The 25,091-nt window shown below is 44.7% G+C and overlaps 1 protein-coding gene across 2 annotated transcripts in view; it reads right to left on the bottom strand.

Moving 5' to 3' along the window:
* LOC110509413 (serine/threonine-protein kinase PAK 3) overlaps positions 1–18,456 on the bottom strand; it is an 87,807-nt gene extending 69,351 nt beyond the window's left edge. The window contains exon 1 of one of the 2 annotated variants that reach the window (XM_036967364.2): positions 18,231–18,456. The gene's annotated coding sequence lies outside the window, so the exon portion shown is untranslated. The remainder of the gene's footprint in view (positions 1–18,230) is intronic. The other variant, XM_036967363.2, reaches the window with a different exon arrangement.
* Positions 18,457–25,091: the final 6,635 nt, after the last annotated feature.

Genomic DNA, 25,091 nt, shown 5'->3' with positions numbered 1-25,091 from the left:
AAACCCTGTTATTTTATTGTCACAATTTATTAAATGTATAATCAGCAGGGGACTCTCTAGATAACTATTTGATACGTGGAACTAGGGAGTACTGAATTGAGTGTCGGGTGTTGTCATTTGTGTAAATAGGGGGGCTACTTTGTCCCAACATGTTGAATATAATTGTATGGGAAAGCCATCCATTCCTGGTGCTTTTCTCTGTGCTAATGTTTTAACAGTGTCTGATATTTATTTTTGGGTAACCACTGTTTTTAGTAATAATTGTTTGTCTGCTGATAATTGCTTCAGGGTTGTTGAGTCTCAGAAGGCTGTAGGATCCATACCACTGTTGTTTTATGATTAATATAAATGTTAATTTATTTTTATTTTAATGAATCTCGTTGTTGTTTCCAGTTACCACTTTTGTATCTTTATCTTTTAAAATTATAACTGGTTTAGCGTGTATTGGCTTTGTGAGAGCTGCAAGATATTTTCCAGGTTTATTTTCCATTAGGCAGTATGCTTTATTTGAGTTTAACCTGTAGTTGTTGGCTCTCTTCACACATTAGTTGAAAGCCTATAAATTATAAGCAGCCGTGTCAAAACAATAGCCTTCTCTCGCCACGTTTTCTACTCCCAGCACAGAGGAGGGCCCACAGCAGAGAGCAGACCACCACACACATGCCAAACCATAGCAGATGTCTTCTCTTTACAGCTCAAACACTCACCTCTCGCGTGACTTCCCTTTCAAGGTCACCACGGAAACCAGGCAGCCTCTGAGAGTTGTTCTTCAGATGTCATGGAAGGAATGAAAATATAATTTGACCCCCCTCTTCACTTGAACCGACAGAGAGAAAACCGTCCTGGGTTGAACAGACAACAAGGGCTCTCTTTGACAGAGACAAGGGCAATAGAGGGACCAGTCACAAGATAGAGATCTCCAAAACTCTGAGGTTCACACTGATCCACTGAGGGCAGCCATATCATAGCTGATCTAAGTTTTGATTTGGGTATAGTTTAATTTTTTTTTTTTACTGACAGTCATGCATTATGTTATTTAATTAGGAACACAGTGCAGTGACGGCAGAGATAAGGTCATATTAGAGGGAAATTTACACAAACAAGTATGCTCTTAGATGAAGCTTATTTCTTGCTGTCTGGAGTTCTCCTTGAAAATCAACAGATAATTGACTCCATGTGATTCTGATTTGTCTTTTCCTCTGACTCATATACCGTATAATACGTATATATATACCATATAAGCCTTTGTCTCTACAAGCTTCACCTCCCTTCCTTCCAGAGTCCCAATCTTCTCCTCCTCCAGGTGCTGCTTACAGCCACTAGACGTCCATTAGGTTCACAATGAGCCACAGTTCAACAGCAGCTAAGAACAGGTGACAGGTGGGATGTGGCGTGTGCGTCTGTGTGTGTGTGTGTTTGGGCACGTGCAAGATAGTGTGTGTGCGAGTGTGTGTGAGTATCTAGTGTGTGTGCGAGAGAGTGCAATTAACTCTTCCCTTAAGGGCATAGCGATAGCCCTAACCTGCTGACCATCTAGAAATCTTGCACGTGCTTCTCTGATGCAAAATTAACCAAAAATGTATACACATTTTTTTTAAATGTTTAGTAATTTAGCAGATGCTCTTATCCAAAGAGCATCTGCTAAACTTACAATTATTGCAATCATCTTAAAATAGCTAGGTGGGATAATCACATACAGTTGAAGTCAGACGTTTACATATACCTTAGCCAAATACATTTAAACTCCGTTTTTCACAATTCCTGACATTTAATCCTAGTAAATATTCCCTGTCTTAGGTCAGTTAGGATCACCACTTTATTTTAAGAATGTGAAATGTCAGAATAATAGTAGAGGAATGATTTATTTCAGCTTTTCTTTTTTTCATCACATTCCCAGTGGGTCAGAAGTTTACATACACTCAATTAGTATTTGGTAGCATTGCCTTTAAATTGTTTAACTTGGCTCAAACATTTTGGGTAGCCTTCCACAAGCTTACCACAATAAGTTGGGTGAATTTTGGCCCATTCCTCCTGACAGAGCTGGTGTAACTGAGTCAGGTTTGTAGACCTCCTTGCACGCACACGCTTTTTCAGTTCTGCCCACAGAATTTCTATGGGATTGAGGTCAGGGCTTTGTGATGGCCCCTCCAATACCTTGACTTTGTTGTCCTTAAGCCACAACTTTGGAAGTATGCTTGGGGTCATTGTCCATTTGGAAGACCCATTTGCGACCAAGCTTTAACTTCCTGACTGATGTCTTGGGATGTTGCTTCAATATATCCACTTAATTTCCCTTCTCATGATGCCATCTATTTTGTGAAGTGCACCAGTCGTACCTGCAGAAAAGCACCTCCACAACATGATGCTGCCACCCCTGTGCTTCACGGTTGGGATGGTGTTCTTCGGCTTGCAAGCCTCCCCTTTTTTCCTCCAAACATAACGATGGTCATTATGGCCAAACACTTCTATTTTTGTTTCATCAGACCAGAGGACATTTCTCCAAAAAGTACGATCTTTGTCCCCATGTGCAGTTTCAAACCGTAGCCTGGCTTTTTTATGGCGGTTTTGGAGCAGTGGCTTCTTCCTTGCTGAGCGGCCTTTCAGGTTATGTCAATATAGGACTCGTTTTACTGTGGATATAGATACTTTTGTACCCGTTTCCTCCAGCATCTTCACAAGGTCCTTTGCTGTTGTTCTGGGATTGATTTGCACTTTTCGCACCAAAGTACATTCATCTCTAGGAGACAGAACACGTCTCCTTCCTGAGCGGTATGACAGCTGCATGGTCCCATAGTGTTTATACATTTGGAAATTGCTCCCAAGGATGAACCAGACTTGTGGGGGTCTACAATCTTTTTCAGAGGTCTTGGCTGATTTCTTTTGATTTTCCCATTATCTCAAGCAAAGAGGCACTGGGTTTGAAGGTTGGCCTTGAAATACATCCACAGGTACACCTCCAATTGACTCAAATGATGTCACTTAGCCTATCAGAAGCTTCTAATGCCATGACATAATTTTCTGGAATTTTCCAAGCTGTTTAAAGGCACAGTCAACTTAGTGTATGTAAACGTCTGACCCACTGGAATTGTGATACAGTGAATTATAAGTGAAATAATCTGTCTGTAAACAATTGACTGAAAAATGACTTGTGTCATGCACAAAGTAGATGTCCTAACCAACTTGCCAAAACTATACTTTGTTAACAAGACATTTGTGGAGTGGTTGAAAAACTGGTTTTAATGATTTCAACCGAAGTGTATGTAAACTTCTGACTTCAACTGTATCTCAGTCATAGTAAGTACATAAGTACAAAGCCAGTACTAGTAGGAATAAATTAGCCATTGGCAAAGTCAGTGGTAATCTGTGGCGTTTATTCATGGATGCCAAGGGAAGACAGGCTTTCCCAAATATTTGACCAATAAATATATTTAAAAATGTATCTTTCATTTCTCTCTGTGTTTTCAGATTTTTCTGTCAACTCACAGGTGGCTGTATCTCACTAGAGAAATCATCAGAACGAGGGAAACAGCGCCTGTCTGTCTCAGTATGTGTAGCCCATGAATCTGATGCTGTCTGGATCCAAAGAGTAGAACATTTTGCCACATTTGATTGATTGATGTCAGCAAGCGTTTGGCCAATCAGCGTTGAGCTGAGCTCAACTATGGGTTGTCCTGGTGCAGCAAAACACCCCCCAAGGAAGGCCTGTTTGGATTTGGCATCAGACCAATCAAATCACTTCCTTTGAAAAACATCATTTTCAGAAAAACATGTCTGTTTCTGGTTTGCTTTTGTTGATGTCCTGCAGTAGCTAGCTTGCTAAATCGGTTCTTTCCTAAACCATGGATGGGGATGGGGATTTGGACTTGTGGTTTTGACCTAATTCTCTGTACAGGCCAATTATTATGATGCAGATTCTGATCCAACCATAAATGAATATGTTGTGCCACTGGCCTGAGATGATTAAATTTCAATATGTAGCCTAGATGTAGCTTAGTAGGCTTACATTAACTAACTAGCAAACTTAGCTGGTTCATTGTTGCCCATGCAAGGAAGTCAGGCTAGCAAGCATTTTAGCTAGGTAGCCTATGACAACAAAAACTAAACGTGTACTGTATGACAGAGCCATAGACCGTTTTGCCAACATGAAAGAGAGGAGGATGGTATTGGCATTCAGCTAGTTTACAAGTAGGGTGAGTCAACATTTTTTTTTTACTTGTGTACACACACACACACACACACACACACACACACACACACACACACACACTCACACACACACACATATATATCACTGATTTCTGTGTGTAACTCTTTGTATGCAATATTTGCTTTGTGGACTTCACTGGACAGATGATGCTCTCTGGTTTTTTGATGACACAAACCTATATGTAGTTGAATTTATTCACCACTGTTTGACTGTCTTTTTGTTGTCACTGCCTTATTGTATATTACAGTGACATATGAACGAACAGGTTATCGAGCAAACAACGCAATTATCACAACACAGGTTGTAGTATGGCTCTTTTACTGGCTTGGCTTCCTCAGTGATTTTACCCACACACCACTACTGGTGGTGGTAGGGAGGGGAAAAGGTCAAGTGTGAGTGTTAGTATACGTATTGTCTCTACACCCAGTGACCGTTCAACAATAATAAAACAATAATCTTTCCTGGCATTTCTTCTGGGTCAGTAGTGTTATCTGTCCATGAGTAACACTGTAGACTCGTTGATACTGGTAATCACACAAACACAGCTGTTTGGGGAGGAGGCTTGCACTTACTGAGATCCAAAATACACAGAGGTATACATTGAGTGTGTGTATGTGTGTGTGTGCAGGCTTGCGTGTATTCGACTATGGCCATATGGTGCCTCTTTGAGGAGTGGGTTATTCTACAAATGATGGAGTGCTCTTAGCACACTGTGAACCTACATGGTATTGTGGGATTGCCTATACAATTGGCTATGGTGCTCGTTTCACCGTAGCCACCCCAACCCCGATAGTGTGTGTGTTGATTGATAAAACAGACCTAGCTATTTGGCATGTGGACAAAACTCTTATATACTCTGCTCACATACCACGAACCCAGACCTGTGGCTCTTCGATATGTTCTATATGGGTTCAGGTGTCTGACTATAGGCCAAGAGACAGATGCTCCTTCTGAACAACAGGCCCAGAGGAAGAGTGCTTCCTAGAAGCGTCCTGTAGTAACCATCATCATCAGAGTTTAGTTTGAGCATCGTCCACAGAAGACGGCTTCAGGGACCACTCTGCTCTGCTCTGCTCTGCTCTGCTCTGCTCTGTCTGTCTGTCTGTCTGTCTGTCTGTCTGTCTGTCTCAGGCTCCACTGACCTGTTGGAGAAGTCTGTCTCATAATAGTGTTAGTTTCAGATGATCAATGAGCTATTTTCAGGCAGCCCTGCTGAAACTCTAAATCTGCCCCTGAAAGTGAACATTGAGGATTTGAAAGTAATAATAATAATAATAATAATATGTGCGATTTAGCGGACACTTTTATCCAAAGCAACTTACATTCATGCGTGCCTACATTTTACGTACGGGTGGTCCAGGGAATCTAAACCACTATCCTGGCATTCCAAGCGCCAAGCTCTATCAACGGAGCTACAGAGGATATTACATATTTACATATTTCAATGTGTAAGTGTGTGAGTGTTCCCCCTCCTCGCCCCCCCCCCCCCCCTCACCCCACCTCCCCCTCTCTCAGGCAAAATGGCCAGATGGCTCTCAAGCCTCCATGCTAATCCAGTACACAGACGTGGCTCTGACAGCACTGCAGCACTACAGCTCCACACACTACACTATAACACTGGAGTAGGCACACTTCTTAAGACTAGGCCACTTTACTACTACACTCGGACCAAAGCATACACCAATACTTCCCTCCTCCACTCTGGCAGAGCACATTGCCCACTGCCCAGCGGTCGTCTGCACCAAAGAGCTCTATTTTTTGGCTGGCGTTAGGCGGCACTGACATTTTCCAGCTCTAACACCATGTTCGGCAATTACCTGTCTTATATCAGCTCGCTGGCGCTCAGATAGGCGGGGTGGAAATATTTGAGGTGTGTGCTTAAAAGCATGATTCGGGCCTCCCGGGTGGCGCAGTGGTCTAGGGCACTGCATCGCAGTGCTAGCTGTGCCACCAGAGACTCTGGGTTTGCGCCCAGGCTCTGTCGCAGCCGGCTGCGACCGGGAGGTCCATGGGGCGAAGCACAATTGGCCTAGCGTTGTCCGGGTTAGGGAGGGTTTCGCCGGTAGGGATATCCTTGTCTCATCACGCACTAGTGACTCCTGTGGCGGGCCGGGTGCAGTGCACACTATCCAGGTCGCCAGGTGCACGGTGTTTCCTCCGACACATTGGTGCGGCTGGCTTCTGGGTTGGATGCCCGCTGTGTTAAGAAGCAGTGCGGCTTGGTTGGGTTGTGTATCGGAGGACGCATGACTTTCAACCTTCGTCTCTCCCGAGTCCGTAAGGGAGTTGTAGCGGTGAGACAAGATAGTAACTACTAACAATTGGATACCATGAAATTGGGGAGAAAAGGGGAGAATTTAAAAAAAGCATGATTCATGGTGCTAATTTCAGGCAGCACTGATAGGGATATTTAAGACCAGCTAATAGCTGGTTTTAGCATAACGCAGTTGGTTATGGCATGAGTTTAGACAGTGGAAACGCAGCCTATCCAGCTGTGATGCACACTGACCATATGAACCACATGAACATGGAACAAGAATAGCCTAATGTGCTTTTGGTGCCTGTATACTTTGCATTTAGAAACATAAAACACTCCCATTAAATGTTATTTGAGTAAAAAACCTAGTATATTCTCTTCTCAATCAAGGCTTTCTTTTGTCTGCCCAATGCAACCGTGAAGTAGTCGAGACTGTTGATAAAGGGTTTGGCTCTTAGTCACCAAAGCTTTATTAAAATATCAAGTTTGAGAGGAGTAAAACAGGAGCTGACGGTTCTATTTGTGCATAGTAGGAAGGCCCACATTATTTTAGTCATGCAGGTCCCGTTTTGGAGGTGTGTAAAAACTCCTCCATGATGTAGGCAATGGGTCCATGCCCATCATGAAACAATAGAGGAGAACCTTAGTGAATACTGGTGACCCTAATAACCTGTAAAAATGGTTTGTTTTCTGTTTCATATGTTAAAAACCCAAGCCCTGCCTTAAGCCTACTATAATGAAGGCTGGTTCAACAGCAATGACTGTCTTTTTATCCTTATTCATGATATCATTACATTTTACATACATACATTTATTGTTGTTGTTTTAAAAAAGCTGATTGCTTGCTTTAGTTAAAATATTATTACAACCAATCTGATTAGAATGATTCACCTCCCTGGTTTTATGGTGACAACGTCCGTGGCGCTCTAGCAATGCTACTTCTGGAGATGTGTGAACGCGATCTGATCTGTAAAATGGTTCTGATTATGCTCAGAAACCCTAGGCCTATTGGGGAGCAGTATAACGGTGGTTGGACATTCTCCCTTTCTCTTGAAATTGGATCTTTGTCCAACTACTGTGAAAAGTTTGGATGTGCGTAAACCCCTCCATAGTCTGTGTTGATGTAATATTACATGGCCATGAGGAGAACTTATGTTGCCTGTTAGTGTGACATTTCCTATTTAAAACAAGTTGCTGTTTCGTTTTGGTTAGAATTTGATTTGAATTATTTGTTCTCTTTTTAGGCTTTATCAATAATCCATTTAATATTGCTTATTGACCATTTTTGGCATGTCCATGCTCAGCCATAATGCAATTTGCAGTAGGCTAGCCCCTATAAACAGTGTGAAAACTATTAAAGCCATGCAATTATTTAGAACAATTTGGACTGCAAATGGTTAAAGTATTTAGCAAAGATAGGTCTACATTTTGTTATTTAGTTTATGTAAGCCATTTAACAAATCATAACAGACTAACATTGGAATTGATTCCAAGGCAATACATAAAAGACTGGAAATACACAGCTTGACGTAACCACGTCTTTCGCCATGGAGCTCGTTCTGATTGGCCAGTGAAGGGCCAAGCCTCGACACATCCACAAAGTGTTTATTCATCAAAACCCAGCCCTTTCGCGCCAACGGCAGGCAGCAAGTGCGATGATAACTGTGACAGTGTCAATAGCAAAAATATTTCTAACACACTACTGAACCTATAACGCTACCTCCTGCACATAGTTTGACCATTGTTTCAGGTTTGTTCAAATAGAGCCCAACGTGTTCTAAGACCATGCAACATTACTATCCTAAGTAGACGAATGGAGGTCTATCTGTATGTAATATCACATTTCTGGTGGCCAGCTGACAAGCTGCAGGCAGAGACAAGGCGCTTGGTCTTCTGGAGCTTTTGTTAGGAGTTGGCTGAGGTGATGTAAGATAAGCCCCATGCGTTGGGTTACACACACCAACCAACCCCCATCCTGACCTCTCCTGAGGTAGTACAGCACACACAGTCAACACAAACAGCAGTGACTGACTGGACAAGCAGCCAGGCCACAACTAACCTGTTGGCTAGCTGGGACAAGCCTTTGTATGCTTATGAATAGACTACCGCAAGCTAATATACTGTACACACAGCACTTATTCTGATCTCATCTCTCATTTCACTCATATTAAGAGACAGAAACTATGACTTTTAAAAATCCACCTTTCCAGAAATAAGTCTCTAACTGTTGCCACTTGTTATAGACCCCCCTCAGCCCCCAACTGTGTCCTGGACACCATATGTGAATTAATTGCCCCTCATTTATTTTAGGTGTTCGTACTGTTAGGTGACCTAAACTGGGATATGCTTAATACCCCAATGTCCTACAATCTAAGCTAGATGCCCTCAATCTCACACAAAATATCAAGGAACCTACCAGGTACAACCCTAAATCCGTAAACACGGGCACCCTAATAGATATCATCCTGACCAACCTGTCCTCTAAATACACCTCTGCTGTCTTCAACCAGGATCACTGCCTCATTGCCTGCGTCCGTAATGGGTCCGCGGTCAATCGACCACCCCTCATCACTGTCAAGCGCTCCCTAAAACACTTCAGCGAGCAGGCCTTTCTAATTGACCTGGCTAGGGTATCCTGGAAGGATATTGACCTCATTCCATCAGTAGAGGATGCTTGGTTATTCTTTAAAAGTGCTTTCCTCACCATCTTAAATAAGCATGCCCAATTTAAAAAATGTAGAACTAAGAACAGATATAGCCCTTGGTTCACTGCAGACTTGACTGCCCTTGATCAGCACAAAAACATCCTGTGGTGTACTGCATTAGCATCGAATAGCCCCCGCGATATATAACTTCTCAGGGAAGTTAGAAACCAATATACACAGGTAGTTAGGAAAACAAAGGCTAGCTTTCACAAACAGAAATTTGCATCCTGTAGCACAAAAAGTTCTGGGACACTGTAAAGTCCATGGAGAATAAGAGCACCACCTCCCAGCTACCCACTGCACTGAGGCTAGGAAACACTGTCACCACTGATAAATCTACAATAATTGAGAATTTCAAAATGCATTTTTCTACGGCTGGCCATGCTTTCCACCTGGCAACCCCTACCCCGGTCAACAGCACTGCACCCCCCACAGCAACCCGCCCAAGTCTCCCCCACATCTCCTTCACCCAAATCCAGATAGCTGATGTTCTGAAAGAGCTGCAAAATCTGGACCCCTACAAAACAGCTGGGCTAGACAATCTGGACCCTCTCTTTCTAAAATGATTTGCAGCAATTGTTGCAACCCCTATTACTAGCCTGTTCTACCTCTCTTACATATTGTCTGAGATCCTCAAAGATTGGAAAGCTGCCACCATCATCCCCCTCTTCAAAGGGGGAGACACTCTAGACCCAAACTGTTACAGACCTATATCTATCCTACCCTGTCTTTCTAAGGTCTTCAAAAGCCAAGTTAACAAACAGATCACCGACCATTTTGAATCCCACTGTACCTTCTCCGCTATGCAATCTGGTTTCAGAGCTGGTCATGGGTGCACCTCAGCCACGCTCAAGGTCCTAAACAATATCATAACTGCCATCGATAAAACGCAGTACTGTGCAGCCGTCTTCATCGACCTGGCCAAGGCTTTCGACTCTGTCAATCGCCGCATACTTATGGGCAAACTCAACAGCCTTGGATTCTCAAATGACTGCCTCGCCTGGTTCACCAACTACTTCTCAGATAGAGTTCAGTGTGTCAAATAGGAGGGTCTGTTGTCCGGACCTCTGGCAGTCTCTATGGGGGTGCCACAGGGTTCAATTCTCATGACGACTCTCTTCTCTGTATACATCAATGATGTCGCTCTTGCTGCTGGTGATTCTCTGATCAACCTCTACGCAGACGACACCATTCTGCATACTTCTGTCCCTTCTTTGGACACTATGTTAACAAACATCCAGACGAGCTTCAATGCCATACAACACTCCTTCCGTGGCCTCCAACCACTCTTAAATGCAAGTAAAACTAAATGCATGCTCTTCAACCGATCACTGCCCGCACCCGCCCTCCCGTCCAGCATCAGTACTCTGGACGGTTCTGACCTAGGTGTCTGGTTAGATTGTAAACTCTCCTTCCAGACACACATTAAGCATCTCCAATCCAAAGTTAAATCTAGAATCGGCTTCCTATTTTGCAACAAAGCCTCCTTCACTTATGCTGCCAAACATACCCTCGTAAAACTGACTATCCTAACGATTCTTGACTTCGGCGATGTCATTTACAAAATAGCCTCCAACACTCTATTTAGCAAGTTGGATGTAGTCTATCACAGTGCCATCCATTCTGTCACCAAAGCCCTATATACTACCCACCACTGCGACCTGTATGCTCTCGTTGGCTGGCCCTCACTACCTATTCATTGCCAAACTCACTTGCTCCAGGTCATCTATAAGTCTTTGCTAGGTAAAGCCCCACCTTATCTCAGCTTACTGGTCACCATAGCAACACCCACCCGTAGCACGTGCTCCAGCAGATATATTTCACTGGTCATCCCCAAAGCCAACTCCCCCTTTGGCTGCCTTTCAATCCCGTTCTCTGCTGCAAATGACTGGAACGAATTGCAAAAATCACTGAAGCTGGAGACTTATATCTCCCTCACTAACTTTAAGCATCAACTGGCAGAGCAGCTTACCGATCATTGCACCTGTACACAGCCCATCTGTAAATAGCCCGCCCAACTACCTCATCCCCATATTGTTATTTTTTTTCTCCTTTGCCTCTTCTGCACATCTATCACTCCAGTGTTAATGCTAAATTGTAATTATTTTGCCACTATGGCCTATTTATTGCCTTACCTCCCTAATCTTACTAGATTTACACACACTGTATATAGATTTCTCTATTGTGTTATTGACTGTACGTTTGTTTATCCCATGTGTAACTCTTCTGTTTGTCTCGCACTGCTTTGCTTCATCTTGGCAAGGTCGCAGTTTTAAATGAGAACTTGTTCTCAACTGGCCTACCTGGTTAAATAAAGGTGAAATATATATATATTTTTAAATAACTGACCACTAGTTTGTATATGTTCTATGTGTTGTCTATGTGATGGTTGCAGAGAGGGGCTACTGAAACAGCTGTGACACATGAGGAGCAAACAGTATGTGGTTAATGTGGACAGTCAGGCCTGAAGGTGTGAGGTGTCAATGAGGGTGAGACCCATGGAACTACATGCTGGAAGTGTTGTGAAAAGCCAGTCTCCTTTCTTTTGCCCCCAGGAGCTTAACCACAGGTGTCCTGCAACCTCCTTTTCCAATCCCAGGTGTTGCAACCTGAGTCAGAGAGTGGACCTTTGTATTCAGCTGCAACAGTGGGCCTTGATAGTCTGTTGTCAGGAGATGTTATGTTTATTTGGGTGGAGATTGTGGAGACTGCTGCTCAGTGAGTAAGTACTGAGCTGGGTTTGAGCACAAAGCATTGACAGTCAGTGGACTCCTCTCCTCTACTGTCTTCTCTCCTCTCCTCTACTGCCCTCTTCTCTACTCTACTGTCCTCTCCTTTCCTCTACCTATCCTCTCCTCTACTCTACTGTCCTCTCCTTTCCTCTACTGCCCTCTTCTCTACTCTACTATCCTCTCCTCTACTATCCTCTCCTCTACTTTCTCTCCTCTACTGTCCTCTTCTCTACTCTACTGTTCTCTCCTTTCCTCTACTATCCTCTCCTCTACTATCCTCTACTCTACTATCTTCTCTCCTCTCCTCTACTGCCCTCTTCTCTACTCTACTGTCCTCTCCTTTCCTCTACCTATCCTCTCCTCTACTCTACTATCCTCTCCTCTACTATCCTCTACTCTACTGTCTTCTCTCCTCTTCTCTACTGTCCTCTCCTTTCCTCTACTATCTTCTACTCTACTATCCTCTACTCTACTGTCTTCTCTCCTCTCCTCTACTGCCCTCTTCTCTACTCTACTGTCCTCTCCTTTCCTCTACTATCTTCTACTCTACTATCCTCTACTCTACTGTCTTCTCTCCTCTCATCTACTGCCCTCTTCTCTACTCTACTATCCTCTCCTCTACTATCCTCTACTCTACTGTCTTCTCTCCTCTCCTCTACTGTCCTCTCCTTTCCTCTACTATCCTCTACTCTACTATCCTATCCTCTACTATCCTCTCCTCTACTGTCTTCTCTCCTCTCCTTTACTGCCCTCTTCTCTACTCTACTGTCCTCTACCTATCCCCTCCTCTACTATCCTCTCCTCTACTGTCTTCTCTCCTCTTCTCTACTGTCCTCTCCTTTCCTCTACTCTACTATCCTCTACTCTACTGTCTTCTCTCCTCTCCTCTACTGCCCTCTTCTCTACTCTACTGTCCTCTCCTTTCCTCTACTATCTTCTACTCTACTGTCTTCTCTCCTCTCCTCTACTGCCCTCTTCTCTACTCTACTGTCCTCTCCTTTCCTCTACTATCTTCTACTCTACTATCCTCTACTCTACTGTCTCCTCTCCTCTCCTCTACTATCCTCTCCTCTACTATCCTATCCTCTCCTCTACTATCCTCTCCTCTGCTCTACTATCCTATCCTCTCCTCTACTATCCTATCCTCTCCTCTACTATCCTCTCCTCTCCTCTACTATCCTCTCCTCTCCTCTACTATCCTCTCCTCTCCTCTCCTCTACTATCCTCTCCTCTCCTCTACTATCCTCTACTCTACTATCCTCTCCTCTCCTCTACTATCCTATCCTCTCCTCTACTATCCTATCCTCTCCTCTACTATCCTCTCCTCTCCTCTACTATCCTCTCCTCTACTATCCTCTCCTCTACTATCCTCTCCTCTACTATCCTCTTCTCTACTGTCCTCTCCTCTCCTCTACTATCCTCTCCTCTACCATCCTATCCTCTCCTCTCCTCTACTATCCTCTCCTCTCCTCTCCTCTCCTCTCCTCTACTGTCCTCTCCTCTCCTCTACTATCCTCTACTCTACTGCCCTCTTCTCTACTGTCCTCTCCTCTACTATCCTCTCCTGCCCTCTTCTCTACTCTACTGTCCTCTCCTCTACTCTTCTTTACTGTCTTCTCTCCTCTCCTCTCCTATCCTCTCCTCTACTATCCTCTCCTCTACTGCCCTCTTCTCTACTCTACTGTATTATCATCTACTCTACTATCCTCTTCTCTACTCTACTGTCCTCTCCTTTCCTCTACTATCCTCTACTCTACTATCTTCTCTCCTCTACTCTACTGCCCTCTTCTCTACTCTACTGTCCTCTCCTCTCCTCTACTATCCTCTCCTGCCCTCTTCTCTACTCTACTGTCCTCTCCTCTACTCTTCTTTACTGTCCTCTCTCCTCTCCTCTCCTATCCTCTCCTCTACTATCCTCTCCTCTACTGCCCTCTTCTCTACTCTACTCTACTCTACTCTACTATCCTCTTCTCTACTCTACTGTCCTCTCCTTTCCTCTACTATCCTCTACTCTACTATCTTCTCTCCTCTCCTGCCCTCTTCTCTACTCTACTGTCCTCTCCTTTCCTCTACCTATCCTCTCCTCTACTCTACTATCCTCTCCTCTACTATCCTCTACTCTACTGTCTTCTCTCCTCTTCTCTACTGTCCTCTCCTTTCCTCTACTATCTTCTACTCTACTATCCTCTACTCTACTGTCTTCACTCCTCTCCTCTACTGCCCTCTTCTCTACTCTACTGTCCTCTCCTCTCCTCTACTATCCTCTCCTGCCCTCTTCTCTACTCTACTGTCCTCTCCTCTACTCTTCTTTACTGTCCTCTCTCCTCTCCTCTCCTATCCTCTCCTCTACTATCCTCTCCTCTACTGCCCTCTTCTCTACTCTACTGTATTCTCCTCTACTCTACTATCCTCTTCTCTACTCTACTGTCCTCTCCTTTCCTCTACTATCCTCTACTCTAGTATCTTCTCTCCTCTCCTCTCCTGCCCTCTTCTCTACTCTACTGTCCTCTCTTCTACTCTTCTTTACTGTCCTCTCTCCTCTCCTCTCCTCTACTATCCTCTCCTCTACTATCCTCTCCTCTACTGCCCTCTTCTCTACTCTACTGTCCTCTCCTCTACTCTACTGTCCTCTCCACTACTCTTCTTTACTGTCCTCTCTACTATCCTGTCCTCTACTATCCTCTCCTCTCCTCTACTGCCCTCTTCTCTACTCTACTGTCCTCTCCTCTACTATCCTCTACTCTACTGTCTTCTCTCCTCTCCTCTACTGCCCTCTTCTCTACTCTACTGTCCTCTCCTCTACTCTACTGTCCTCTCCTTTCCTCTACTATCCTCTACTCTACTGTCTCCTCTCCTCTCCTCTCTCGACTACAGTCCTCTATTCTCCTCTACTGCCCTCTCTCCTCTCCTCTCCTCTCTCCTCTATTGTCTTTCTGCTCTACTGTTGTCTCCTTTCTCCTCTCCTCCTCTCCTCTACTGTCCTCTCCTCTCTCGACTACAGTCCTCTATTCTCCTCTACTGCCCTCTCTCCTCTCCTCTCCTCTCTCCTCCGCTGTCCTCTCCTCTCTCGTCCTCTCTCCTCCACGGTCCTCTCTCCTCTCATCTACTGTCCTCTCCTCTACTGTCCTCTATTCTCCTCCACTCTCATCTCATCTACTGTCCTCTCTCCTCTCCTCTACTGTCCTCTCATCTCCTCTACTGTCCTCTCCTCCACTGTCCTCGCTCTCATACTGTTCTCTCGCCTCTCCTGTCGTCTCCTCTCCTCTAATATCTTCTCTCCTCTCCTCTCTCTTCTCCTCTACTGTCCTCTCTTATCCCCTACAGTCCTCTCTCCTCCTCTACTGTACCCTCTCCTCCTCTACTGTACCCTCTCCTCTCCTCGGTCTGGTCATCCATCCATTTCCTTATCAAGCCCCCCTCTACACGGCCTCCCTCCTGTGGGGATAAGCCTCAGCAGCACCCCTCTCAGTTCTACCCATCAATTATGACGCCCCCACCTCACACTCACTGTCACACACACACACACACACCAGCGCGCGCGCGCATACGCACACACCCCCATCACTGTTTGGATGAGGAAAGCGGTGGTCTTGATTATCCAGATCTACACCAGTCCAACAGAAAATGATTAGCCATGGCTTCAGGACTAGGGTGGAATATAAAGCACTGACTTACTAGATAGAGCCTGTGGGTCTTAACAGGCAACTATAATCAGTCAGAACATAGGGTACAAATCCATGAATATATTGCCTACAGGTATTGTATGGTAATCAAGGGTTCAGCGTAGCTCATTTTTCATACTCACAGCCCTTTAACCTTGAGTTCTTTTCAATAATGCCCATTATAGTCAGGCAGGTGGGAGTAAAACCCTAATCTCATACGTCTATGTGGATGAGCAGAGAGAGAGCTGGTGCATCCATAGATAATGCATGTGTCCTGTAAGGCCCAGTGTTCCAGACTGCCAACACAGTGAACGATGTGACAGAGCCAACTTCTGATCTTGGATCAGACACTGTGACTCCAGACAGACAATAAACACATATTCTCTGAAGGACTATTACACACAGCATCTCTTCCTGTCTTTCCTCCCTCTGCTACATGTCAAAAACACTGTCTGTCTGTCTGTCTGTCTGTCTGTCTGTCTGTCTGTCTGTCTGTCTGTCTGTCTTTCTGTCTGTCTGTCTGTCTGTCTGTCTGTCACCCAGCAACAACCTGAGGACCGTCATGATATAACAGGTCTTCAATTCCACTTGACTAGATAATACTGTCAATAAACTGCTGTTATAATCACAATGTTTCTATGGCTCTACATTGACAGATTAAAATAAAATAGAAAGGAATTAGAATGGGGAGCTGGATCTATGTTTCTATGCAATGAGAGGCCTTGCACCTTTCACACACACAGGATCCTCTCAATAGCTAAAGTAGTTCCTAGTTTTATGGGCCATGCTGATAGAAAATTTCAACAATGAGGAAATGTAAGGTCTAGAGGCTGTTTTAGTTCTGTGTCATCGTTGTGAGTGAAGAGTTGAGAGAGATGGAGCAGGTGTTGGGCTAGATGGGTGGATATTAATAGATATAACACTCCTGATGTCTGTATCAACACCACAGCTCAACACACACACGCACACACACACCACATCCCACACACACAGGGAACAACACCTTCCCCCACTCTATCACTCCTCCTCCATTCCCACATCCTCCTCTTCCCAGCTCCGCCATCACCCAGACACCGTCCCAGCATTCTTCTCCTACAGGGAACAGGTTTCCCAGAAGGCTGTGCTTCACACAAACATGGGGATGACTGTGCTACTAGGAAGAGGTGGAATCTCTCACTCGTCCTCTCAGCCCTACTCTATCCTACTCTGACGCCAGCGTGTAAATGAACAGTAGCCCAGTGTGATGGATAGAATGGTTGGATGACTGACCGACCCAATACCCCTCCCTCAGTGAGGCTGAGGCAGGATAACTCAGCTCCCACAGAAGCAGCCCCCACCCACACTCCCTCCCCGCCCCCATCCCCATCTCAGTCAGGTGACCAGATGCTGTATATCTCCCAGCTGGCAGGACGGCCATGAAAGCTCTCCACACATCCATGTTTAAACCAGGAGACAGAACGAGCCACTGCTCTCTGTGTCTGAATGTGGAGAGAGAAACAACATCTATCATTTCTTTAAAAACCTCCCTAAATAAAGTGGGTCCAGAGGCAGCATCCCATTGATAACAAAGGGCTGTCCCTGTGCACATAAAAACCATCCATCACTCCCCATCCATTCCCAGCATCTACACCCCAGATCCATCACTCCCCATCCATTCCCAGCATCTACACCCCAGATCCATCACTCCCCATCCATTCCCAGCATCTACACCCCAGATCCATCACTCCCCATCCATCCCCAGCATCTACACCCCAGATCCATCACTCCCCATCCATCCCCAGCATCTACACCCCAGATCCATCACTCCCCATCCATTCCCAGCATCTACACCCCAGATCCATCACTCCCCATCCATTCCCAGCATCTACACCCCAGATCCATCACTCCCCATCCATTCCCAGCATCTACACCCCAGATCCATCACTCCCCATCCATTCCCAGCATCTACACCCCAGATCCATCACTCCCCATCCATCCCCAGCATCTACACCCCAGATCCATCACTCCCCATCCATTCCCAGCATCTACACCCCAGATCCATCACTCCCCATCCATCCCCAGCATCTACACCCCAGATCCATCCATCCCCAGCATCTACACCCCAGATCCATCACTCCCCATCCATCCCCAGCATCTACACCCCAGATCCATCCATCCCCAGCATCTACACCCCAGATCCATCCGCCATCCGTCTCACACCTCACCACCCAAAATAGCATTGCCTCTTTTTGTTACTGTGTTACCACTGCAGCTGCTGCTCTGCTACAGGGCTGGCTCGCGCCCACACGCACATCCACACACACAGACACACACGGCCCTGACAAACGCCAATGATTCAGACTCTCACATCAACAAAGATGCTTTTTGTGAAACACAGGGGGTCCATAAAATCCAGGGAAGGATGGAGGGGACGGGGGTTGATAACATTGAGCTGGCCAGTAACGACATTTAAAACCAATCCACTGATGCAGGCATCCAATCTCTCTCTCTCTCTCCCTCTCACAGTGATAGGTAGATCAACACAGCTGCCGCCCCCCCCCCCTCCTCCTTCTCTCCAGCAGGGCAGAATGCAGGGAGGAAGAGAAAGAAGGCTACAAAGCACCCCCCACAGAACCCCCCTCCCTCTGCCATCCACATCCTCTATTGCAAACACAGACAAGGGATTACCTGAAATATGTCTTGACATTCTCTTGTTCGGTGTGTCGACTTTGGATCCAGTGTTCTGGTAGGTTCATCCTCAAATATACAGTCCTATTGACAGTTTACGTGCAGGACTGCCATTCTCTTGTCAGACCGGTTCCTGACCCCAAACTCAGTCTTGTTTGGCAGGCTGGATTCTTCACTGGCCGCTTACTGTTTCCTAGCCCATGATGTCATCCGCCCTGCTCAGTCCATTGGCTGGGAGGGTACATGTTAATGAAGGCAGCAGCTCTGGGGGAGGAGGCAGAGAGGGAGAGAGGCAGACAGAGTTGTTCTTTTGTTTGACAGACAAAACCAGCTCAGCGAGAGAGAGGAGGAAGGTTGGATTATATTTCCATATCTTTTTTTCTAACACTCTCATGTCTGAATGACTAAAATATTTTCCTCTTTCTTATTTTGCTAGTTTTTACTTTAAATCTGTCTATTACACTTAAAATGTTAAAATGCTATCAAAGCGTAACAGAAACATAATATGCAGTTACAGTACCTACATACGCCTACCTTTCTCATGACACGAATTAGACCTTCATTGATTAACACTCAGTTGGTAATAGTTCCACAATATCAGGTTGCATTTCAAATGGTCTCAATATCATGCTGCATAAATGTGTTGACTGTTTGTTTTACAGTTCGTGGACCCTGCCAGTCTTGTGGTGGAATATAACCATAGTGGACTGTAGTTGTCCCCTAGACGGAGGTACATATGCAGGATCTTAATTTGATCACCCTGTTGCAGGATAACTTTCTTGCAATGCAGGAAATTTAAAATGTTTAAGGTTAAGGTTGAAAAAGGCTTCTGTAGTTTGTAATTTCCACTTAGATATTTCAGACTTGATTTTCCCTTACGAAAAATCTATAAACCCCTATAGAAATGTCCATATTTATAATCAATAATAATTCACATTTCAAGTCGCTCCAGGATTATTTTCCTGCTGTAGCAAACTGTCTCAAATTAAGATCCTACATCTATAGGTACAACTAGAATTTAAGGAAACACCAACAAAGTGTCTTAATAGGGCGTTGGGCCACCACCAGAACAGCTTCAATGTGTCTTTGCATAGATTCTACAAGTGTCTGGAACTCTATTGGAGGGACGCGACATCATTCTTCAGTGAGAAATTCCATCATTTGGTGTTTTGTTGATGGTGGTGGAAGCTTAACTAGACTCTGATGGATGGATGCCATTTAGCAAAATCACATTAGTGGAAACCAACACTGTTCTCAGGGCAGGCGTGGTTGTAGCTAGATATTTTTGAGTCGCGTTAGGGATCACTTTGGCATTTTAGCTAACCCTAACCCTAAAATGTTTCCTAACCTTAACCTACGTCTCCTAACCTGCCACGTTAATTCTCTTAACCTGCTGCGTAAGTTCTCCTAACATGCTACGAAAAGTCACTTCTGCTAGTCAAAACCATCAGACCTGCCCTGGGAGCAGTGTGAGTATCCTTGAATGTGATACAGTTGCTATTTATCCCTCTCTGGCTTCCTGGAGGGGCGGTGACGACAAACCACAGACTCACTTAATTTGCCCTAATTTTCCTATGATGTCATCTTTTTCCCCTTGCTCACCTGTGATTGGCTGGCTGTCTCAGCATCTGCTCAGATCTCAAGGCTATTTCTTCTGCCTGAGGTGGAGACCCATCTGAGGCATTCTGAATTATGGCTGGTTGTCGTGACAACCCATGTAATGTTGATTACTCGTTGGAGAATATGAACCTGTTCTTTGACAGTGTTCACTCAAATGTTCACTTAAATGGAGGACAGAGCCATGGAGGGGCACCTCTCCTCCTTCTGATCCTTACGGAAACCCCCACTAGTGGGACATAATAGAACCTATTTAGAGGATCGCCTTATCATTTATACTCATTATTGTGGACGTGAAGGAGAAATTATGATTTTGTCAAAATATTTTAATATCAGAATCCCAGAAATGTTGAGATGTCTCATAAGAACGAAGAATAATGATTCTAGAAAACAAAAACACTGCATGGTAAAATAGGCTGAGGTTTATATTTGACTTCACAATATGATGTCACATATAGGCTGCAGCGGGATAGATCCATACCTATATCCATGACTTACCAAAAGGGACTCTAAATATACTGAGAAGAGCATTTCTTTTCAAAGTCTGCTTCGTTTCTAAGGCCTTGGTGATTGATTTTTGTAGATAATTAAGGCAAATAGCTGAGAGCTTTCTATGGAGAATGAGCCCATTCATCCTACTAACACTGAGATACACAAACACAGGCAAAACACTGGTGACATCCTTTGCAACTCTTATATCCTGGTTATGCTGTTGCCTAATACTAAACTAACTGACTAGGTTCTGTTTTACAATGAGCTGTTTAGAAAGACTAAAGAGAGAGCTGATCCTGAGAGAATCTGAGGATACCAAAACCTATGTTTGATTTATATTTGACAGTACCATGCAGTCATTTATTTTAGTGCACCGAGGCAGAGAGATGAAGGGGGTTTAGTCTTTCCCCCTACAGTCTCAATGAAGGCTATTTTAAACTAAAAGCAGAAGTCAAGAAGAAAAAAAACCTATCAAACTAAACTGAAACTTAATTTACATATACTAACAGCAGGAAATAAAACAATCTTGCTCTCAACTACCAGGCATTGTACATGTTTTGTTGATACTTACTGTATACTGTGGGCACAAAGGTTATTAATGAAAATCGTACAGCCACTGTGAATTATAATAATAACACAGACAACATACCTCCTAGAGAAACTGCGAGAGACAGTAAAAAAATACTTTCATTACGGTATATGCAGGACAAGCCCCACTCAGTTGATTGTGCCTGAAACCAAAGTAATTATACTCTCATTGATCCAATTAGTAAGCTCTCATCACTCTCTCTCCTCATAGTCACCTCCTATAGCTAGATGTAACCAAACCCAGCACTGAGCCTGTGGTAATGAAATACAGACAGACAGGACAGACAGACAGACAGCCAGGACAGACAGGACAGACAGACAGGCAGACAGGACAGTCAGTACTGTGATGCATTAGAATGATTTTGACCAAAGTGAGATGTGGTTAACTGACTTACAGTCTAAGAGAGGGTAAGTCTATGGGGGAAACATTAGCAGTACATTGCATGAGGAGTTGGGTACCTTTGAGAGATGACTGGTGATGAAACAGTTACCAGCTTGATTCCATACTAAGAAGACAAAGGTACTGTATACTTCAGCTGACAGCATGGAAGCAAACAAAGAGTTTTCCATGATGAAATAAAGTTTCAAATGTCAAGTTTTAATGTCACGTGCACAAGTACAGTGAAATGCCTTTCTTGTCAGCTCTAAACCCAACAATGCAGTAATCAATGTCAATGTAGTATTAAAAATAACATACTGTAGAAGAAAAACAATATGAAATAAAAATAACAGGAAACAGTAATTAGCTGTATACAGGGACAGTTCCAGGGTCAGTAGCTATATACAGGGACAGTTCCAGGGTCAGTAGCTATATACAGGGACAGTTCCAGGGTCAGTAACTATATACAGGGACAGTTCCAGGGTCAGTAGCTGTATACAGGGACAGTTCCAGGGTCAGTAGCTATATACAGGGACAGTTCCAGGGTCAGTAGCTATATACAGGGACAGTTCCAGGGTCAGTAACTATATACAGGGACAGTTCCAGGGTCAGTAGCTATATACAGGGTCAGTTCCAGGGTCAGTAACTATATACAGGGACAGTTCCAGGGTCAGTAGCTATATACAGGGACAGTTCCAGGGTCAGTAGCTATATACAGGGACAGTTCCAGGGTCAGTAGCTATATATAGGGACAGTTCCAGGGTCAGTAACTATATACAGGGTCAGTTCCAGGGTCAGTAGCTATATACAGGGTCAGTTCCAGGGTCAGTAGCTATATACAGGGACAGTCCCAGGGTCACTAGCTATATACAGGGACAGTTCCAGGGTCAGTAGCTACATGCAATGTAAATGTGTGTGCATGTTATGTATGTGAGTGTCAATGTGCGTGACTGTGTAAAGTCCTGTGAATGTGCATAGAGACAAAAAATATACATATAAAAAATAATTTACAATTTAAAATATGTACAGATAGTCTGCGTAGCCATTTGTTAGCTATTTAGCAGTCTTATGGCTTGGGTATAGAAGATGTTTAGGTATCAGGATAAGGTAAGATCCAGATGCAGACCATGTCGAATAAACAATGTTTATTACAGCAACAGGGGCAAAGGTACAGGACGGCAGGTAGGCTCAGGGTCAGGCAGAGTGGTCAGGCAGGCGGGCGGGCTCAGGGTAAGGACAGGCAAGGGTCAAACCCAGGAGGACGAGAAAATAAAGACTGGGGGAAAGTAGGAGCTGATACAAAAACGCTGGTTGACTTGACAGACAAGACGAACTGGCAACAGACAAACAGAGAACACCGGTACAAATACACAGGGGATAATGGGGAAGATGGGCGACACCTGGAGGGGGTGGAGACAATCACAAAGACAGGTGAAACCGATCAGGGTGTGACATCAGGAGCCTGTTGGTATCAGACTTGATTGCGGAAGCAGAGAAAACAGTCTATGACTTGGGTGGCTGGAGTCTTTAACAGTTGTCCCGGCCCTCCTTTACACAGTGTCAGAGTCTATCTAGAGGATAGCGAAGGAGTCAGGCGCAGGACACAGGTAAGAGTAAAACCACTGTGTTTACTCCATCCGAGAACGGAACAAAAATCCCGTTATAAAACAAATACAAAACAGGATACGAACTCCAACACACGAAAGACAATCACGCACAAAACAGAAAGGGAAACCAGAGGGTTAAATAAGGAACATAGTCATGAGATGGGAACCAGGTGTGTAAAACTTTTTGAGGACCCATGCCAAACCTTTTCAACCTCCTGAGGGTGAAGAGGCGCTGTCATGCCTTCTTCACTACTGTGTGTGGACCATTTTAAGTCCTTAATGATTTAGACCTCGAGGAACTTGAAGCTCTCATCCCACTCCACTGAAGCCCTGCTAATGTGGATGAGGGCGTGCTCGCCCTGCCAGGTCACTGACCACCTCCCTGTAGGATGTCTCATCGTCGCCGGTGATCAGGCCTACCACCATAGTGTCGTCAGCAAACTGATGGTGTTTGAGTCGTGCGTGGCCAAGCAGTCATGTGTGAACAGGGAGTACAGAAGGGGTCTAAGCACACACCCCTGTGGGGCCCCTATGTTGAGGGTCAGTGCGGCGGCGGGGAAGTTGCCTATCCTCACCATCTGGGGTCAGCCCGTCAGGAAGTACAGGATCCAGTTGCAGAGGGAGGTGTTCAGTCCCAGGGTCCTAAGCTTGGTGACGAGCTTGGAGGGGACAATGGTGTTGAACGCTGAGCTGTAGTCAGTGAACAGCATTCTCACATAGGTATTCCTCTTATCTAGGTGGGTGAGGGCAATGTGGAGTGGGTCTAGGGTGTCTGGGATGATGGAGTTGATGTGTGCCATAACTAGCCTCTCAAAGCACTTAATGATTACAGATGTGAGTTCTACAGGCCGGTAGTTATTGTGGCATGAAGACTTTTTGGGAAGTTCTTGGGAACAGGAATGATGGTAGTCATCTTAAACATGTTGGGATTACAGACTGGGACCAGGAGAGGTTGAAGATTATTGTGAATGTGCCTGCCTGCTGATCTACGCATGTTCTGAGTACGCGCCCTGGAATACTGTCCAGAGCCCGCGGCCTTGCGAGTGTTGACCTGATTAAAGACCTTACTGACGTCGACCTCAGAGAGCAAGATCACCCAGTCCTCTGGTTCGGTGGGGGGGCCTCACAAATGGCATAGTGTTGTTATTGTCGAAGCGTGCATATAATGCGTTGAGTTTGTCTGGTGGAGACGCATCGTTGGGCAGATCACGGCTTGGTCTTCCTTTGTAATCCATAATGGACTGAAGCCCCTGTCACATGTGACAGGTGTCGGAGCCTGTGGAATATGATTCCACTTTATTCCTATATTGCCCTTTTGATGACTCTGGTCGTAGAGGGACTTATTGTACTTGTTCCTGTCCTCAGCCATAGCCTCAGGGTTTTCTGCAATGGCAGTGGTATCCATTTTGTGTGTGGTATCCATTTTCTTTAGTTTGTATCCATTTTCTTTAGTTTAGCGCCAAACTCTGTGTTAATCCATGGCTTTTGATTGGGGAAGCAGCAAACCTTCACTGTGGGAACAACGTCGCTGACGCCGCGGACGTGTTTCCTTGTGAAGCTGGTGACAGAGGTGGAGTCTCGGAACATATTCCAATAAGCACTAGCAAAGCAAAGCAATCCTGTAGCAGAATAACTGATTCTGATGACCATTTCTCAACAGAGTGAGTCATAGGTACTTCCTGTTAGAGCTTCTGCTCGTAAACAGGAAACAGAGTTACAGAGTTATGATATAGAACAAGAACAATAATTTCTTGTTTATATTGTGCTCTGTGAAATATGATAGCTACAAAGACAATACGTGCTAAACCTATTACCATCTCAGTATACACTGCGTACAAAATGAGGACTGTTCTTCACTCTAACAGTGAAGACATGACATATGACAGACAATATGGGCATTGCTCTAACAGCATATTAACAACACAAATCTCCCCTGGTGGTGAGCAAGACAGAGCCGCCCAAATATGCAGCATATAAAATCATACCACAAAAAACAAATACATTCATTTTTTTTTTTTTTTATTGCGTATGGAACATACTGTAATGTTCACATCACATTCATGGGAGATGTCGTGACCAAACCAATTTCCTCCCATCTTTGACAATAGTGATTAAATGTGAGACTAAAGAGACTGGCCTGAACTTCAGAATGACTGCTGACCCCTCACAGCATGGTGT

This window comes from Oncorhynchus mykiss, chromosome 29 (assembly GCF_057628025.1).
Source record: "Oncorhynchus mykiss isolate SJ-2025 chromosome 29, ASM5762802v1, whole genome shotgun sequence".
NCBI lineage: Eukaryota > Metazoa > Chordata > Actinopteri > Salmoniformes > Salmonidae > Oncorhynchus > Oncorhynchus mykiss.
The sequence above is the reverse complement of the archived record's forward strand: the minus strand, read 5'-3'. Positions and strand labels throughout refer to the sequence as shown.